Below are 21,390 nucleotides of genomic sequence, written 5' to 3'. Positions count from 1 at the left end.
TGTTGTGGCTTCATTTTCATTAAACTCTAAAAAGTCTTTAATTTCTTTCTTTATTCCTTCCTTGGCCAAGGTATCATTGAGAAGATATGTTGTTCATTTTTCACGTGAATGTTGGCTTTCCATTATTTATGTTGTTATTGAAGAACAGCCTTAGTCCATGGTTGTCTAATAGGATGCATGGGATGATTTCAATATTTTTGTATCTGTTGAGGCCTGTTTTGTGAACAATTATATGGTCAATTTTGGAGAAGGCACCATGAGGTATATCCTTTTGTTTTAGGATAAAACGTTCTGTAGATATCTGTTAAGTCCATTTGTCTCATAACTTCTGTTAGTTTCACTGTGTCCCTGTTTAGTTTCTGTTTCTAGGATCTGTCCATTGATGAAAGTGGTGTGTTGAAGTCGCCCACTATTATTGTGTGAGGTGCAATGTGTGATTTGAGCTTTACTAAAGTGTCTTTAGTGAATGTGGCTGCCCTTGCATTTGGAGCATAGATATTCAGAATTGAGAGTTCCTCTTGGAGGATTTTACCTTTGATGAGTATGAAGTGTCCCTCCTTGTCTTTTTTGATAACTTTGGGTTGGAAGTTGATTTTATTCGATATTAGAATGGCTACTCCAACTTGTTTCTTCAGGCTATTTGCTTGGAAAATTGTTTTCCAGCCTTTTACTCTGAGGTAGTGTCTGTCTTTTTCCCTGAGATGGGTTTCCTGTAAGCAGCAGAATGTTGGGTCCTGTTTGTGTAGCCAGTCTGTTAGTCTATGTCTTCTTATTGGGGAATTGAGTCCTTTGATATTAAGAAATATTAAGGAAAAGTAATTGTTGCTTCCTTTTATTTTTGTTGTTAGAGTTGGCATTCTGTTCTTGTGGCTGTCTTCTTTTTGGTTTCTTAAGGGATTACTTTCTTGCTTTTTCTAGGGCGTGATTTCCTTCCTTGTATTGTTTTTTTTTTTTTTTTTTTTTTTTTTTTCTGTTAATATCCTTTGAAGGGCTGGATTTGTGGAAAGATAATGTGTGAATTTGGTTTTGTCGTAGAATACTTTGGTTTCTCCATCTATGGTAATTGAGAGTTTGGCCGGGTATAGTAGCCTCGGCTGGCATTTGTGTTCTCTTAGTGTCTGTAGAACATCTGTCCAGGCTCTTCTGGCTTTCATAGTCTCTGGTGAAAAGTCTGGTGTAATTCTGGTAGGCCTGCCTTTATATGTTACTTGACCTTTCTCCCTTGCTTCTTTTAATATTCTATCTTTATTTAGTGCATTTGTTGTTCTGATTATTATGTGTCGGGAGGAATTTCTTTTCTGGTCCAGTCTATTTGGAGTTCTGTAGGCCTCTTGTATGATCATGGGCATCTCTTTCTTTAGGTTTGGGAAGTTTTCTTGTATAATTTTTTTGAAGATATTTGCTGGCCCTTTAATTTGAAAATCTTCTGTCTCATCAACTCCTATTATCTGTAGGTTTGGTCTTCTCATTGTGTCCTGGATTTCCTGGATGTTTTGAGTTAGGATCCTTTTGTGTTTTGTATTTTCTTTGATTGTTGTGCCGAAGTTCTCTATGGAATCTTTTGCACCTGAGATTCTCTCTTCCTTCTCTTGTATTCTGTTGCTGATGTTTGCATCTATGGTTCCAGACTTGTTTCCTAGGATTTCTATCTCCAGCATTGCCTCACTTTGGGTTTTCTTTATTGTGTCTACTTCCCTTTTTAGGTCTAGTATAGTTTTGTTCATTTCCATCACCTGTTTGGATGTGTTTTCCTGTTTTTCTTTGAGGACTTCTACCTGTTTGGTTGTGTTTTCCTGTTTTTCTTTAAGGATTTGTAACTCTTTAGCAATGTTCTCCTCTATTTCTTTAAGTGAGTTATTAAAGTTCTTCTTGATGTCCTCTTGATGTCCATCATCATGAGATATGCTTTTAAATCCGGGTCTAGCTTTTTGGTTGTGTTGGGGTGCCCAGGACTAGGTGGGGTGGTAGTGCTGCGTTCTGATGATGGTGAGTGGTCTTGATTTCTGTTAGTAGGATTCTTTAGTTTGCCTTTCTCCATCTGGTAATCTCTGGGGCTGTGCAGAATACACTGGGCCGGGTCCCGGAACCAAGATGTCTGTTGCTGATGCTCAGGCAAAGTGCTCCCTCTCTGCTCAGACCCCTTTCCGCTGGCCGGAAGGTGGCCGGATGTCAGGAGCCTGTGCAGAATACACTCGGAGGGGTCCCGGAACCAAGATGTCTGCTGCTGATGCACAGGCAAAGTGTTCCTGGGCCGGTCAGATCCCTAACCACTGGCCAGAAAAGTGGCCAGCTGTCTGGGGCCCGAAAAGGCCTTAGAAGCTCTGTGGTTCCCCCGTCCCAGAAGCTTTTAGCTTCTGTATTCCGTACTCTCACCTGTGCAGAATACACTCAGTGGGGTCCCGGAACCAGGATGTCTGCTGCTGATGCTCAGGCTAGGCGCTCCCTCTCCCTACATTGGGTTTCTTGATTGCTTGATCACATCACAATTAATTTACCAATTTAAAATATTTTCTGACATGTTTGTAAAGAGAATTCTTGGTGAATTCACTTGATTTGTCCTGTAAGCATAATGATCAAATGAGCTCTGAAATAAGAGTTTCTCAGCAAATAGGTAAAGATCAACCAGGTATTCCACTCATCATCATCTGTTCCTGCAAGTGAATTTGTTAAGATGGCAGCCATCAGATGATGTGTAGGTGTACAGTGCATGGGTAGTGGAAGCAGGGTGACAATATCAAAGGCCACATAATATAATTTGAATGGTACAGTATCTTTCACTTACATGATGGGTCTTAGTGTCATGGATAACATGGATAAATGGAAATTCTGTCAGATTCTCATAGAAGGTAATAATTATTAGAGGACCTTCTTGTTACCTCTTCACAATGTTCACAACTTCACGTAGTCCCAAAAGGCAATGTTTGAAGCTATAGAACTTCTTAGATTCCAGAATGCCACTAAGTTACTAAAGCCATATCAACCTCAAAATGAGGAAAATTCTACTTCATAAAGGGAGGAGAAATATTACCTGAACACCCACCTCCCTTAATCTACAGCAGAATTTTTATTCTTCACAAAAATATTGCCAAGTCATTTTACTGCCCGTTCCTCGAGTTTTGGCATACCTGTTTGAATTTTGAAAAGAACAGTTATAGAAGGAAAAGTTTATTGTCTAGACAGACACCATTCTGAAAATCAATCATAAAAGCCTGCTTTCTCTCAACTCTCAGTAGTCAAACTTTTAAAGCTCAAAAAGTAATTTTTTACTTAAAATGTAGCTTTTTTGAAGGAAGTTTATCATAGTTCATTTCTCTTCTTACTTGCTCCCTAGTTTTACAGACTGAAAGATTGCTTTGGAAAATGTCTATTTCTCCCATGGCTCTGTAAACAGAAATTGTTTTGATGAATTTTATTGATATTTTGAAGCAAAGATACTTTTCAATGTATTCATTCTACTTTTATTTTAGATGTTAAGACATTTTTCTGCCCATTACCCCAAGTTGGAGGATATGGAGCATTGGATGTAGACTTTGAATTCCTATATTTATAATTCCAATAGCAATTCTGGAAATGTGGCACAACTCTTCCACTTACTAGCTTTCAGTTCCTGTTCTAATGACGTAAATATTCATTGGCCTCTACTTATTTATGTGTTCAGAAAATAAATACATTACATTTTATAGTTTGAAGTGGCAATTAATTTTTCTGGAGTGACTGATAACAAAGAATAACTTTCTTCATCTGAAGTACATTAATTGTATAATATTCTGTTCCTTGGATAATCTTAATTTCCTACCATCCCAATATGATAAAAGGTTATTATTAGAGACCTACTATAATAAACACACTCAATGGAAACATCTCAATTAGCCAAATAAATTGATGTTTAATGATGTCTACTTTGAATAAGCCATTGGATTATATATTGTGAACATAAACTTTAATAGTATATAAGGTTATTATTAATCTATTGCATATCTATTGAGTCCTTAACTATCATCTAGATATCACATACATCACATAGATTATATATATCCTATTTCAATATAAATTTTAATGTTTTTATGTAATATATAAAATATAAAATTATATTATATATTACACATTATGTACATTTATATGTATACATGTTTATACATATACACATATATTTTCTATTTTAAAATATTTTCTTAATTCACTGGAGAAAATCAGGCCTTTAAAAATTCATTCAAAACTTTATTTCTACCTTGTATCCTTCACTCTACTTACAAATTATGCATCGCATTTCACGTATGAAAATAGTCAATTACTAAGACAGTACACACTGCTTCTTCGTATTGAATATTCACCTTGTTTGCTCCACTCTTTCTAGTCCTCTGACCAATACCATGTACAATGGTATCTCTCTGGCATTAAGTACTCCTTGTGGTCTGTTACTTCTCTTTCTGTGTGTGTGTGTGTGTGTGTGTGTGTGTGTGTGTGTGAAAATACAGTCAGCACTTTAAGTATGTAATGATTCTTAGGAAGTTTTATGGCAGACTTTCCTGTAGTTTTTATGCTCATTTGTCTTCTAGGTGAATCAGAGATTCCTGGTCTGCCACCATGAATTAGCTCAATAGACCCTCTGGGCTGTTCATAGAGTTTTTTGAATGACTTTATTATAAGAAAATTGACTCGCAGCCAGGAAAGGCTGAACTCTAGCATGGGGCTTTCTTTAGGATTTTATGGATTTTTTTCCCTCAAAGTTAAATGCCAATTTAATGAAGTTTTATAGCTACTAATGCTCACCCACTCTGGAGACACTAAGAAATATGTAACAAAACAATAACTTGAAATAGGTAAATTCATGATTAAGTTGCACTAAAAACTAATGCTACTTGGCCATAGTTCATAATTTTTAAATACATGTCACTTAGAATGATTGGTGTCTTCAGCCTTGTAAGTCTTTCAAGGAGAAAGGTTTTGAACCTAAATCAATGCTCTGAGCTGACAGTACGGCTCATATTTTCTGCACTAAAGATATATATTTTATGGCCACATAGTGGACTCTGTTTATCACTCATCATAAACCATAGAAAACCATTTTTGTTTTAAATTAGATGCTCAGGATTCTGTTCTGTAATCGGTTTCTTTACTTCCCCTTTTCACTTTTTGTTAGTCCATTTTCAACAACTCTCAATCGTTTACCATTTCCAGAAAGTGGTTCATATTTTATATCTTAGCTTCCTTAATGGTATTTTATCCTCACTGAGGTCACCTTAATTTACACCTTAAATTACAGTTCCAAAGCCAGCTTCTCTGCTGCTGATATTGAGTAATCCTGCAAAAGAGCACACTTTGAAAATAAGGAACAGCCTTATCCAAAAATGCCAGGCAGAAGAGACCCATGAATTTTGCATATCTCTCTCATGCTTTTACTTATTGAATTACATCTCTCCTCTTTCTTTGAGCCACTTAGTCAATTATACTTCATTTTTCTGCCTAGTCTTGTTCTAGAGGCTGTCTCTTCAAACACATCCTAAGTACATCACTATTTCTCAGACTCAGCCACTTCCCCAAACCATTTGAGAATGACATGACAGCAAGAGCTGAGCCTTAATGGCTTTCTAGGCCCTCTTGATTATTTTTATTAAAATATAAGACCTTGTCAAATTACATATCTCCCTCTGCATCTCATGGTCCCAGCATTGATCACCTCTCCACTCATTTCTGGTCAGTGATGTCCATATAGTTGCTGCTTTACTTTATACATTGAAATGAGCAAGTCACCAAAAGGATCAGTGACACCCATATGATTGTTGCCCTATTTTACACGTTTAGATGAGCAAGTGACCAAAAGGCAGAGGATCACAAATTGGAAGGAGGAATAAAATGGAAACAGAAGACTCTATTCACTCTAATTTTAATTCACATGTGTTTTCTGTTAAGATGTCCTTGGCAATCTGCAAGGGAAGAAAAAAAATGCAAATAAACAATGGATGTGACTTGATGACAGAAATGACTTTTTTCTTATGACTTGTAGAACCATTAAATAACTTCTATGGACCAGTATTTCTACATAAGTGAATAAGAAGAGCAAACCTCCACCTAATAGGAGATAAGTCTGTGTAGTTGACTTCAGTGTGATATTGGAAAGAAATCTCCTTGGCTCTTGCCCTCTTTTTACTGCACCATGTTGAATCCACACTGATGGTAATAACTAAATTTCAAAGTCTTTTGAAGTGGAAACGATGAAAAAAATTCCAGTAATAACAACCTCCATGCTAACATAATAACATTTTGACATATTGTTTTAATTAAAATATATTATCAGAATTAGTAGGCTGGGCATTTTACATTTTGAAGAATGATCAAATCACATATGTTTCTCCATCTGAAGTGTGCACTATGCTTCTTTTGGACAGCATTTTTCTCAGCCTTAACCCCTTTAAAAGCTTCACAAGCTCTTAAACCTTTCTGGAAAAGTAATAGTAATTTGGGGAGTGTTTAATAATTAGTAAGTGAATAGATATATTTGCCTATCATTTACTACAATTGAAAGCCCACTTCCAAATAAGGACACGTTTTTCATTTCTACTCCCTATGGGATATGTCTATGCCCTCATGTAGAACTCCATTAAGTGTGGGATCTGACAGGACATGAACTGCAAGTAGACCATGCAACTAAGTCTGCCATCTCTACAGGATGAGAGATGGGTGACTGGGAAGTGTAAGATCCCAGGTCCAAGGGGATAAAATTTGAAATGTAATTAAAGAAAATATCTAATTAATAAAAAAGACCTCGGGTCCATGATTTTATATCATGAATAATTTCATTTATGGAATCCAGGAAAGAATACAAATACTCTTGTTATTGTTTATCATAAGAAAATGATTCAGAATTATGTGATACTCTTGAATGCTGGTGTTTAAATAACTTTACATTTTAAATACCCAATCTGAGACATTAATTTAGCCATCAACTCTATTCTAGCATATTTGTTCTTCTTCCTTCCCTTTATTGGCTTTTATGTTTAAGATAATATAATAGGGTATGTAATATCATTTTAGAGTTCTGAAACTTGAGGATTATTTGAAATTGGAGTAAGGCTTCTCTTTACTCTTTCTGAACAAGGTAAGTTCAAATAATATTATTTATATGATTTACATTATTCTGTATTTTAGTTGAACATAAACAATACAGCATACTCAAATTCCTGGCACTGTAAAAGCATAGCATTTAGAAAATTTGCCACCATCCTTATGGAAACCTTGTAGAGTAGCTATTTCTCAAATTATTTGGTGAGGATAAAACTACACATTTAAAACTCACAATGCTCTTAACTATTAGAGCTTTGGGCTTTTCACCTTAGCTTGCTTGTAGGTACAATCTTTACCATGTTTTAAGAATGCATTTCTTACATAGAAACAAACTAAAAGCATATTAATCATTATTACAATTTACAGAAGGATGAATTTCATTGTGTTTTTCCTGTGCCGTACCTGCTATGTTATTTCTTTGCCTTAGGAGATATTTTCAAAGCTAAAAGCAGTTGTTAAATCAATACTCTATCCTTCAATTCTACAAAGGGAATTCTGCATGTTTTATTAATTAGCTAATCTATTTTCATGTTAAGCATCAAACTTGGACTTGCACATATTAAATGTATGTTCCATGGCTGATATTCACTACCCATTCTACAGTTATGTTTTAAAGTGTTTGAAGGTAGAAATTGACAAAAAGGCTACCAGAATCTATGGTAGTAGATCTGCCTCCTCACATATTATATCAAGTTTTCCACAGAACTCTCTTCCTTCACTGTTGTGGAAGGAAGAGCAGCTGTACTAAAAAGAAGTGAAACTGAGTTTGATGGAGAAGGAAATCATTACATAGACATATCTGTCCATGAGGCCCTCTGTTCATTCGGGGAGGGGAGGGGTAACATTGAAGTAGGCATGCAGATGAACCTGCTCTTATTAAAGCCCTCCCTTTTTAACACTACCAAATGGCCTGGGATTGTTGATGCTTTTGGAGGATGCAGGAAATTCCTCAAGGATGTTAGTTTGAAAATCATGCCAACCTAACAACAGAGTTTGGGGATAGTGGATAAAGTTTCAGGCATTTATTTTTATTTATTTTTTGACATGGAGACTATACTTGTTAATGGAATTTATAGTTCAAATGTTTTTTAAAATGCTCCTAGGAGAAAATCACTGTCATGTGATTGTCTATCATTTTGGCCAAATTCTCAATTACCCTGATCAGAAAGGCTCAATATGGAACAATATTTGCAAGCTGCACACTGTCCCACATATCATGAGGGCAAGCCACTGCATTTCTATACCGCAAGTGTCTTCTACCTGTGTCCAGAGGTACTTACATCATCCCTACTCTTGTACTTAGTAGTTGCTGCTGGTGGCCAGGATTGATGCTACAATTTAGTGAGTAGCTGCCCTCCCATCCTGGGCAATTTCACTAGAGCCACAACCTAACCACTAACATCTAGAAAGAGACCACATTTCACATGTGTTCTTCATAGAAATTTATGAACTGTCTGGTAAAACACCTGTATGAGTGCCTTACAATATACTAGCTCTTTTGTTTTTATTACTGTGTCAGAAATTTGACAGAGGAGTTTTTTTCTGAACCATTTCAGAAGGTTCAGTTCATCATGGTGGGCTGGAGGTGTCAGATAGAGGAATCATGTCCTACTACCCAGGGAGCAGGTAAGAAGGATGTTAGCACTCCCCCCACCACCCGCTTTAGAGCTTTGACCCACATTATATACTTTAAGTATGTTTGAATTACTTGACAAAGAATATATTTTGGTGTACAAAATGTTTCCAAACAAGCAATCTATTTGTCACATATATTACCTCATGCAATTATTATTTAGTTATAATAGGGACATTTAAAATCTATTTTCTTAGCAAATTTCAGGTACATAAATAATATTATCCATTATAATCTGCACTGTCTACAGTACATGTGTCAAACTTATTCTTTACATCTAGCAAACATTCCTCATACTCTGACCTCTCCAAACTCTCTACAATCAGTCTCTAGTAAGTAATACTACTGTGAGCCCAACTTATAGATTCCATACATAGAAGAGCTCTCCAACATATGAATGGATAAAGAAAAAAAGTGTTTTACATACTTTAATACTATGATTATAGCCTTAAAAGGCAATGATCCTGACATTTGCAACAACACAGATGATCCTGGCAGATATTCTTTTAAGGGAAATATACAAGTTGTTTCCTGTGTTAACTCTAAAACGAGCATGAGAATGCTGTGAAAGAAAAGAATATAAGACTCTAAATTAGTTGTGTGTGTGGTTCTGCAGGCTCATCGCACAGTCAGGAGATTATGTAACTGTCCCCCAGCTGACATTCTAGGAGAATCTTTCTCGAGAGACGACTGCTGTATATCTGGAAAAACAAGGTTTCCTTTTAGAAGCAATGGCACACAAGAAACATGGGCATTTTTATTCTTAGGAAAGAAGAATGTCCTTTTAAAGCCAGCTACATCTCTCATTGTGCTCCTGGCTTACCCCAAGAGCTTTGCACTGTTTATCAACCTTAATCAACATGAGTGACAGAAAACCTGATAATAGACAAGGGATAGTTCTGCTGGTGTGGGTGACCTCTTTTGAAATGTCAGTCCTGAAGAAGCTGTATTTACATTTCTTTAGGCTCCAGGCTTTTAAAATATTTTCATCTTGCACACCAAAGAGATGAAAGTAAATGTTATGCTAGTATCTGTCTAAAATTGCATGTTAGCCTGGCAGTCTCTCAGCCTCTTCTCTAACTGGGACCTCCTATGGTAGGATGGATAAGCACTTATAGTGTAGTAGTTATAAAAGGTAGATGTTCTCAGACATGCAGATATGGAAAGCCATTATAGAACTAAGTATGGTCAAATGTGTGTTTTAATTAGGTAAAGGATGCTTCCTTTACTCGGTTATGATGTATATCATGGGCAGAGTTTCAAAAGTAAGAATTGAGTTTGGACCCATGCTCTGCTATATAGCTGGGTTACCTTCAGAAGTCTGCTACCCTCTCTGAGAATATTTCATAGTCAGTACAAAGGCATGTAAATCATGCTATTTAGATGAGAACTGAGTTAGTGTAATTTAATGCATAGACACCCATGTTAGCTCTTGGCCTACATTAACTGCTTCAAAGACCTTAACTTTCCCACAGTCCTCCATCACATACGCTTACCTTAATTGGGATCTGTACACAAAGAAAATAAAACACGATCCTAGAAAAAAACAAGTTCACCTCAGCATGTTTGGCTCAAAGTATGATTAAGTACTGTGCTCGGGCTGGCTACTGTGATTTAGTACTTATCTCAGATCCTGGTGCCTAGACAAGCTGCATTGGAGCTTATTAGAAATGCAGAATCTTGAGCTTTCTTTTAGATGGCTTTCCCCAGATCTGTCACTGGAGAAAGTCTTCAGAATCCCTGAGCATATTCAGCACTCTTTAATAAAAAGAGCGCTAACTAATGCAGGGGTAACTTTGACTTCACCCAAATAAGTTGATTCTAAATTCCAGAGTCTATGAAATTAAAGATGATACGTTAAAGCAAGAATGTTTTCAACTGCTGTTTTTGGAAAGGTCAAGAGATTTTCTAAAAGAGCAAAAGGAAACCTTGGCCTTGAGTTTGTGTTGCAAATGATATGCACATAAAAAGTTTTAGATGTAAATGCATTCACATAAGATTGTGTACACTAAATCAAACATATATACATGCATACAGACAGACACACACATACACACACACACACACACACACACACACAGGACTGCTATTTATCAGGAAGTAGCTACCTTATTTGCTTATTTGCTTGGCCACATTTTGCAACAGATATTATTCATCTGATATGGTTTTCCTATCTTCCTCCTGCCCAGGAGAAAAGTATTTACAATTCTGTAAAGCTGCCCTTTATTTCACACTGCAAGGATAGAGAGGTAGAGGAGAATGCATGGGTTTTCCTTGGTGCATAAGACCCTGGATTGAATTTGTAATCAAGTCATGCAGTTGGAGTCTATTTGCAAACATCACTGTTGTTTGAGAAAGTCTTACAGAGGACACTTTTGAAAACAGGTCCCAGAGGACAGACTTTTATCATCTCTTAGAAGTTGAGAAGTCATTTTGTTTTTCATCTTTCCTTATTTGATTCACTTTGCTTTCTCAATTTTTCAGGGGCTGAGGCTTTTCATTTCCCTCTGTGGTCAAAATAGCTAAAATAGATTTACTCCTAATTTGAAGATATTTCATCATTAAAAATCATATTAATCTGCCGACAATCCTCAAGGAAGACTTAATTTCCACTTTCTGCTACAGTCAGCATGGTTGAGATTCAGAATTTCCATAAACATGAAATCTATTTAAAGTAATTTCCATAAGCCTGGACTTATCTGTTACCTTTTCATAGTTTTTCTAATCAACTAACTACCCATGTTTAGGAGCCAATATAATTGAACAGATTTTGGCTAAAAGAGAGAAGCACAGTTTGAATTCTTCTGAGTCAAGACATTATAGAAGCAGAGCTTATTATAGAAACACAATAATATCACAATGTGTAAATATACAAGTGTGCTATGCTGTTGGTGTTAGGTTTTGTAAGCTGGAAAATGGGATGAAAGTAGACATTCCTCAGGCAGAGACTTCATAGATGCTGTTGCAGGAAGTCATCCATAAAACCTAACAATTTTGTTCTTCCCAAAAGAAGACACTTATATTTGTAAAAGAGTGGTATTTTGTTATTTTAAAAATAGTATTTTGATATAATTGTCATTTTTATCTTTGACATAGTTATCATATACTTCTAAAACTCAGATAAATTTTTTACTTGTCCTAGTTAACAACTACCATTAACTAAGCAAATCAATGAAAAAAAAATGCATTGTCACAGTTATATTATCTTCACTGTGCTAACTATAAGTCTCATATATCTATACTCTTAGATGTGAAATATCATGAGGTCATTTATCCTGGCTTGTTTCATCAACACCAGTGAGAGGGAATGTTCTGATGGAATGAAACATGGATTGACTTTAGAAGATGTGGTCAAAGAGATTTCTCTTGCAAGGTAATAGATTCTAACAGAGACCTCAAAGGTGATTTAAAAAAATTAGATGCCAGGATATAATGCACTGCTCATCATATGGGTCCCTTCTGTTTCAACATCCACCATGCACAAGTGGCTCTAGTCCTGACCTGCATATGCCCTTTGAGAACTCTTTAGGAACAACTGTGATCAGAAGTAGACTTGCTCTTCAAAGCAAGAACTCCATGTTAATCTTGAAGAGGATTTTAAATACTAGTGGCTGGTTCTACCACTTATCTCAGGAGACCTGGAAATGCAGGAACTGGACCACAGAAGTCATCCAGCTCTCCAGATGAATATAAATGACCAGAGAGGGTAATGTACAACTTGCCAGAGTTCACCATCCAGGGAAAATGTTAAGAAGTAAAAAATGAAACAAAACAAAAATCAGACAATAAAGTTATATGTTGAATAACAAATAATTTTGTGGATAAAATTATTTGCATAAAAATGAAAATAACAGAAAAGCAAAGGAGTTTGACAGTCCTCCTAAATTAAGATCATTTAGATTATGTAATTTATATTTGAACTTTTATAAAAGTGGTCATAATGATTACTCTGCATCCACATTAAAAGCCATCATGGTAATAGTCAGAAACCATGGGAGAAAATAAAATATGATATGGTCTACATTTGGTGAGCATTTTTTATTTTCTCCAAACTGTTACTACTTGGCAGATAATATTTGGTCAAAAGCCAAAGAAGATGCAAAAATCTCATCCAGTGCAAACCCTAACGGTGCTCTCACTTTTGGATATCACCAATTTCTAACTTTCTGGCCACCGCTGAACGCCTTTTTATACCCGTGTTCATTTTATACAGTTATATTTTTAACATAGGCATAACTTTAATATATTCCCTTCTTACAATACTTTTACAACTTTAGTTTGTCATGCCATTTGTCACTGAAGTTAGATGCAACTAATACACCTGCTTAAGGGCTCATCTTGCACTTTACTTTGAGTACAATAAGCAGGTACTGGCATATGGTCCATAAAATTCAACATAACATGGACATATGGGAAAGATAAACCTGAATGGAAAGCTAGGTAGTGAGAGGAGCACGAGTTCTGAGGGTAAAGATAATCATTCACTTATTCATTAATTCATCCCCTAAATAGACATCATGTTCCATTTGAAAGTGCATATAAATGTGCATAAATTCCCAAAATTAGAAAATTAGAAAAATTAGAAAAACTATGTCAGTTTTGCACTTATGAATCTGAAAATTTAGTGACTTGATTATCAAAGGAAAATGAATAAGCAATAATCATAATGTATATAAACTGTAAAGAGGAAGACTGAAATCAGAAGAAAGAGAAGTTAATCTGTAGAATATAATGTTAGAAACATTCTCACTACAGCAAGGACGTATAAGGTGAAGCTATAAGGAGGGGAAGGAACCCTGTACTCACAGGAAATTCTACAGCTTGTAAACTACTAGATGAATAAGGGTAATCAAGGCAATATGGCTGACCAACAGGAACCTTAGGGAAAGTGAGGAACAGAGATCAGGGTAGACTCCAGCTTTGGGACCATAACTGAAAATTACAGATTATAGCCAGCTCTGGTGGCACAGCCCTATGAAGTTAGCTACATTGGTGGCCGCGGTAGGATGATGTCAAGTTCAAAACCACCCTGTGCAATATGACAGAAAACTATTTTAAAACCTTCAAATCCATTTTCATTGTGGATGAGGTCCCTTAGAGTGTTGACCTAGCATACATGAACTGCTGGGTTCTATTTTCAGCAAAACCTAAACACTCATGCAGGCACATGGAGTTGACTGCACATCAGGCAGATCCAATGGTGGAAATGTTCCTTGCATGTATATTAACTTGGAGGGTAGCATAAACGATGTGAGTCCCTCCCTGCCTCTAAGTAAAATTAAATTAATTTAAATAATTATTTTTAAAAAGAAATTCTACTGGGCACACAGGTTTTTCTTTTTTCTAAATGTAATACTAAGCCAGCGAATCCCTTTAAGTAACATAACAATGTAATTTGTGATGTCAAACAATACTTTTCTGTGCAGAAAAAAAAGGGAGCCAAAACAAAAGGAGATAAAAGGGATGCTACTACTGTAGTCTTCTAAATATAGCTGACCAGATAGCAGAATGGCACCAAGGATAAGGGTCTCAATGTTAACCCATGAGGATTTAAGGTCAATTACTTAGACCTTCACGTTGGAAGGAAAAATTGACTATTGCAAGTTGTTCTCTCAGATCCAAGCTCTGTTACACATATGTATAAGTGGACACACACACACACAGACACACACACAGACACACACGAGAGTGGGGGAGAGGGAAGGAGGGAGGGAAACAGAGATAATTAACAAAACTTAAACTAACATTATAAAAATACAAAGTTAGCAAAAACATAAATTAAAAACAAGTTCCAGAGTTGCAGATGCACCTTGGAATTAGAATTAATAGGGCCTTCAGGATAGAAGCCACAGGCCAGGTGAAAGAGGGCAATGGTTAATGAGCCTTTTCAAATGATTTTTCAATTACACTGAAGCCATTACATTTTAAGTATAGAAATTTTCTTGTTTCTATTAAAACATATAGATTAAGCACTGTAATGGCCTTCATTACATACTTCTAAAATTATTGACTTGAATACATATTGCAAAATTCCCTGTGTTTTCCCATGTGTTTCTGTTTGGGGATGGTTCTGACTGTTATTGCAAGAATTAATACCAGTTATAAAGACTTTATTAATCAAGTCAGCTATATTTGTTGTCTAAAATTTTTAAGCTTTAAGTTCATCAATTCCTTGGTAAATTCCCTCACTATTCCAAGCTCAGTGGTACAATAATACAGTTATTAGAAGTTATTTTAGTGTATGTGCTTTCTTAATCCAGTCACTGTTTTTTTTCCAATGTATGGTAAAAGCATGTTAATTTTACACATAATTTGTTAAGCAGGCTTTCCGAAATTATTTGTTAAGTAATCACTCCCCCTTCACTGTTAGATGAACCTCTCATCCACAGTGCACAAAATTCTATGTGCATGATTGATTCCTTCCTTTCCTCCTTCCTTCCTTCCTTCCTTCCTTCCTTCCTTCCTTCCTTCCTTCCTTGCTTCCTTCTGGTTGTAGGATTTTCCCTGTCCAATCACATTAGGGCAGTGGGAGGCTTGTGACTGGACAGGAGAAGGAGGCAGAATAAGGAGTTGGGGAGACAGAGAGGTCTCAGGAGGAGAGAGAGAACCAGAATGGAGGTCAACGTGGTGTTATCAAAAGGTTAGAATAATTGGGTTAAAGCTTTATCATTTATCATTTGGCTCTGAAACTATTGTATTGGCATCTTGTAAATTGTGTTATTACTGACACATAAATATGATTGGCTAATTAAGCATTAAGTGTCACGATTCTACTGGGTAATTAGGTGTTGAGATGGCTAACCAGGAGTGTGGGGGGCGTTGCTTGAAAGCAAGAGGAACTGGTAGGTAGGGGGGCATCCAAGAGATGGCCAGGTAGAAGCCATGTTACCTCATAGAGTCATCTCATGGGGAGTTGGCGGCCAAGAGACTGAGCAAGTGAGATCCCCTCGTGCAGGGGCTAACTCTAGAGAGTTGTTGGTAGTGGTCAGGACCACTGAAGTGTGGCCTGGCCCCACAGAGAGTCAGTGGGTTCATTTTTAAATATTTCCCACAACACCTTCCTTCCTTTCTTCTTCTTTATGTCTGTGATTTTGTTACTTTTACACAAAGTGTTTGTATATGTTTATGTTTTTCTGTGTGTATTCAAGTGTGTATGTATGTGTGTGTATATGTGTGTGAATGGGTGTGAATGTGTATTGATATGTGTATGTATTTGTGTGTGTGTGTATTTACATGTGTATGTTTGTATGTATGTATGTTTGTATTGTGGTATGTGTGTTATGTGTGTATATGTGTGTATTCATATGTTTGTATGTGCTTATGTATGTGTGTATATTCATATGTTTGTTTATGTGTATGGGTATGTATGTATGTTTGTATGTGTGTATATTCATGTGCGTGTGTATTTGTAAGTATGTGTGTGTATATGTTTGTGGGCCTTTTGTGTGTATGTGTGTATATTTTTTGTGTATTCATGTGTGCGCATATGTGTGTATTCATGTGTGTATGTGTGCATATTCATCTATATGTGGGTATTGATGTGTGTATACTTGTGTTTGTGTATGTGTATGTATGTTTGTGTAGGTGGGTGTATGTGTGTGTGTGTATGTACATATTTATTGTGTATATGTGTATTTGTGTGTGTGTGTGTGTATGTGTGAATTACGGTGTGTGTGTGTTTTGTGTGCACATGTAAAGCCATTCATTTTATTGCTTTCACCAAAGAATCTTCTATATATTTCAGTAAAAAAATATTTTAGGCATCCTTACATTTTCTTCCTAAAGTATACATTTCACATTTTGATTATAGTTTGATGTATGAATATCAAATTATAGCATATATATGGATATATATATATATCATCAATTTCATACTAAAGCCTAAATATGTTCTATTGGTTTCCAGATAATTTTTGACTCACCAACCTCCAGGAATCAATATAAAATATTATTCCTAATAAAGGCTCAATGATATTTTATGAATGTATCCAATGTAGTCATCCACAACTCAACAATCTCTAGATTGATCTGAAAAGGCAACCTTCATGTCACACAACTTTTCCTGCAAAAATGTATGTGGTTTACCTTCCTTTGAGACATATTTTCAATGTTTTATTTGTAAATATAGTTCACAAACACTCTCCATTAATTTGACTAAATAATACTTGATCTATTTTCATTAGTTCTTTGAGAATTTGGAAAAATATGTTTTGATCATAATTATCTCCCTTCTCAACTCCTCTCATATCCACTACCCCTTCTCTACCCACCTACCCAACTTTGTGAAATATACATATTTCTACTGGCTTGTGGCTGACATGCCAAATCTGCCACACTAGAGAGAACTGATACTTCTTCTCCCAGATGCTAACAATTGCTTCTCAACAAGGGGAAGGGACTATAAGCCTAGCTCCCCTCTCCTTGCTTGGATTTTGTCTGGCTTGAGCTTGCATAAGTGTTGTGAATGATGGTAAAACTCCTGTGAGTCCAAATGTGCATTTGCCCTGCAATGTTCAAAAGTAGTTTCTTTGTGGTCCTTCACCAACTCTGACTCTTAGACTCTTCCATGCCTTCTTCTGAACTTTCCACAATCATTTTTTTTCATCATCATGGCCAATTGTAGTTCTCTGAGTTAAGCTTCATCTACTACAATAAGATATGTATGTGGCTTGAGAGGTGCACTGATCGACAATTGTAATGATAAATCATGAGCAGTTAGTTTCATGCTATGTCCAATGTAAGATAGAACATTTATACAGAACAATGGTAATAGGTTTTCTACTAAGGCCCATTTATGACACAGCAATCCACATATCCTTACATTGATAGTGGCATCAGTTCTGGATTTCACCCTGTGGAATGGGACTTAGCGGTTACTCCTATGATATCCATACTAATAATGCAACAGTGGACAGGTCTTACCAAGATATTCATTACTGTACTTTGTATGATTGATGACTATTATTCTCCACTGGTAGTGTAGATAGCAAATTCCATCCTAATGAAAGCTATGAAGAAGAAATAGAGCTTTCATATCTGTATCAGCTTGATATCTTTCTATACATTTTTTATACTTCAAGTATGGACTATTTTTAATATAAATGTATTGATGTCAAGGTTTGGAGGATAGTTGAGAACATTGGCAGTAGTCAGAAAATTTGGGCCTATGGAACCTCACTGATAAAAAGTTGCAAAACAGGTAGTCTAGTACTAACATTGGGATTCTTATTTGTTAGACTAGTTTGCTACCTAACATGGGTCTTGTTGCCCTGTTATGGACTAACTTCACTTGTATGCTTATTTTAGAAAGCTTCTACAGTACTAGATCTCCATATGACAGTCTAAAAGATCTTTGGAGTTATTTATCACTCCTTATTTAAATAAAGCAATTTAGTAACTGCATATTCATTTTATTTTATTAATTTCAATTGAAATATATCATTTCCAATTGCTTTCCTCTAACAGCACCCTTGACACCTCTTGAATCTGTACCATACCCCCTCGAGTTTCAAGTTGATGGCGAGTTTTTATTTTTTTGTTATTGTTCTGTACATACAAATATTCACTTATATTTGCATAAAAATACATAAATATATCTGTTAGATCTGTTTTGCTCTCTGAATCTATATGGTTTGGTGACCAAATGCTCTGTACTGGATAACCAATAAGGATGCTCATCCCTAGGAGATGCTACTTCTTCTTCTTCTACCAGTCAACAGTTGTCTGCAGTTCTTTGTCTATGGGAAGGGCCCCATGAAGTTTGCCATGTTAGCATACCCATTGACATTACCATTGATCAGATCTTTTTTATGTTGCCATTTATAGGAGAGGTTCTGTGTGTAAAATCAGACTTCTTTGTATTCTTACTCTTAGAGATTTTGCTCACATATTCTACGATGCTCCCTGAACTATGATCCAAGAGCTATGATGTAGGTATATCCATTGGAGCTGTGCTGCCCACACTACATTCTTCTAAGTATCTTATCAGGTATCAATTAATTAGATTAAATAGAATATCCTTTGTGTAATAAGTAATAAACACAGGTCTAATTTCATTCTTCTCCATGTGAATATCAGTTTCCCCAGAATGGTTGGTTGAATAAGCTGTTCTATATCTAGTGTATGTTTTTTTGAATTGTGTTGTAAACAATAACTTGATGCTGACTTCCTGGTGCTGTATATGGAGGTCAATTTTTAAAATAGCTCTCTCTGTTCCCTAGTTTTACTTGCACTCTCATGTATTATATGGTCACACTGTTTAATGTACTTGCATAAAACCTAGGAATGACAATTTAAAGAACTATATTCATCTTTCTGAAATTGACCTAATTCAATCATTACGGTTACTTCCAGTTCCATCCATTTTTCTGCAAATAATATAACAATTATCTTTTTACTCCTTAAAAAGTTCAATTCAGCATCAGGTATATTTTCTTTATCCATCCATCTGTTGATACATTCCAGGATTAGTTCAATAACTCAACTGTTGTGAATTGTATGACAGTAAACTTTGATGTTTTGTGATGTGTTGACTTGGAGCCCTTTGGGTAAATACCCAGGAATGGTAATGCTAGGTCATCTGGTGTCTTAGTCAGGGTTTCTATTCCTGCACAAACATCATGACCAAGAAGCAAGTTGGGGAGGAAAGGGTTTATTCGGCTTACACTTCCATGCTGCTGTTCATCACCAAAGGAAGTCAGGACTGGAACTCAGACAGGTCAGGGAGCAGGAGCTGATACAGAGGCCATGGAGGGATGTTCTTTACTGGCTTGCCTCTCCTGGCTTGCTCAGCCTACTCTCTTATAGAACCCAAGAATACCAGCCCAGGGATGGTCCCACCCACAAGGGGCCTTTCCCCCTTGATCACTAATTGAGAAAATGCCTTACAGTTGGATCTCATGGAGGCATTTCCTCAACTGAAGCTCCTTTCTCTGTGATAACTCAGCTGTGTCAAGTTGACACAAAAATAACCAGTACATCTGGTAAGTATATTTTTAGATGAGTTTAGGAATTTTTTAATCACTACCATGATGTTTACATTTTAACAAAAGTGGCATCAGACAGTACTGACACCATGAGTCATTTTCTATACCTTTACTATCTCTGTCTTTCATCTTTTAAATTTCCAGCCACTGGGATGTACTTTTGCAAACTACTGTCTCTTAAAATGGAATTCTACAATCCAATTCTTCAACTTCCTTTCACATATTTCCCTAACTCTTTCTGTGTTCTGTGTTCCTAGATAATCACATCCATTCCTTTAACTTAAAAAGTACCTGATGAGGGCTGGTGAGATGGCTCATCGGGTAAGAGCACTGACTGTTCTTCTGAAGGTCATGAGTTCAAATCCTAGCAACCATAAGGTGACCCACAACCATCTGTAACGAGATCTGACGCCCTTCTCTGGAGTGTCTGAAGTCATCTATAGTGTACTTACATATAATAAATAAATAAATAAATAAATAAATAAATAAATAAATACATAAATACATAAATACATAAATACATAAATAAATAAATAAATAAATAGTACCTGATGACAACACTGAATCCCTTTTATTGTAGGCTTGTTGAATGTTTATAGTTTTAAATTTCATGTTAAATATTTCTTACATCTCTTTATTATTTGTAAGGCTTTTGCCTATGATAGTGTTAGATTTTTTTAATGTTCTCAAGAAGTTCATCACATGGTTATTAATTAAAATCAGAATTATGCTCAAGATTTACAAAGAGCATTAACTGCATTTTCTCAGAATGTTTTAGCACAAGACTCAACCCCAAATAGGAAGAACTATGGTTTCTTTAAAGAATACATTGTTCATGATCACCCATACCGTAGCAAGTTTTAATATTCAGCATTCCACTGTTGAAAATGTGTGTGTTTGTATACCTAGGTACACCATATTTTATTTATATAGTTGTCTACTGATGGACCCTAAGACTGACACCATAACTGGGCTTTTATAGCAAGTATTAGAATGGACAATGTCATGCAGATATCCTGTGACACCCTTCTTTATAGTAATCTCTATTTTACTCAGAAGTGAGCTATACTTAGCTATACTCAGAATTTCTGAGTATAAGTGACCATGTTTTACACTCTTGGGGAACACCTTTGTTCCATAATAGTATCATGGAATTATACCCCCACCTGTTTATGATGTGTGATGCATGTATTGACTTGGCTTTAATTTCTAATTAAAAGCTCCATTGCACAGAGCACTACAAGGAAATGAGATTCAAACACAAGATTAAAGGCACAAGGTTAGGGAAAACACTAAGAGCCTACAACTTCACCAGGAACAAGGGAGCAAAATCATGCACCCCGACTGTAATTTGGTTTAATTTGGCTGATTGCTTCTGGAGATGTGAGGATTAATAGCCTCACTATCCTGCCCTGGTGCACTATTAGATCTATTTTAGAAGTCAGAAAGAGGGGGGGGGGAGTCACATTCCCAAGAAAAATTAAGCCTGTAGTAGGGTCCCTAAGAAAGCTTTGTTTCTAAAAGCCATTCATCATTAATAAAATTTATTGTATTTTTTCCAGGGCAAATATATTCTCTTCTTAGCCATACAATTATAAAGGAAATGACAAATTAATGTTTTCAGAAGTCAGTACCTCAAGCATGCTTACCCATTATATTCTATTACATATAAAATTGACTTATTCTCCTTTAAAATTGTTCATATTTACT

Source organism: Mus caroli, unplaced genomic scaffold (genome assembly GCF_978045245.1).
Source record: "Mus caroli unplaced genomic scaffold, Mus_caroli_1 scaffold_10, whole genome shotgun sequence".
Lineage (NCBI taxonomy): Eukaryota > Metazoa > Chordata > Mammalia > Rodentia > Muridae > Mus > Mus caroli.
Note: the sequence above shows the minus strand (reverse complement) of the source record.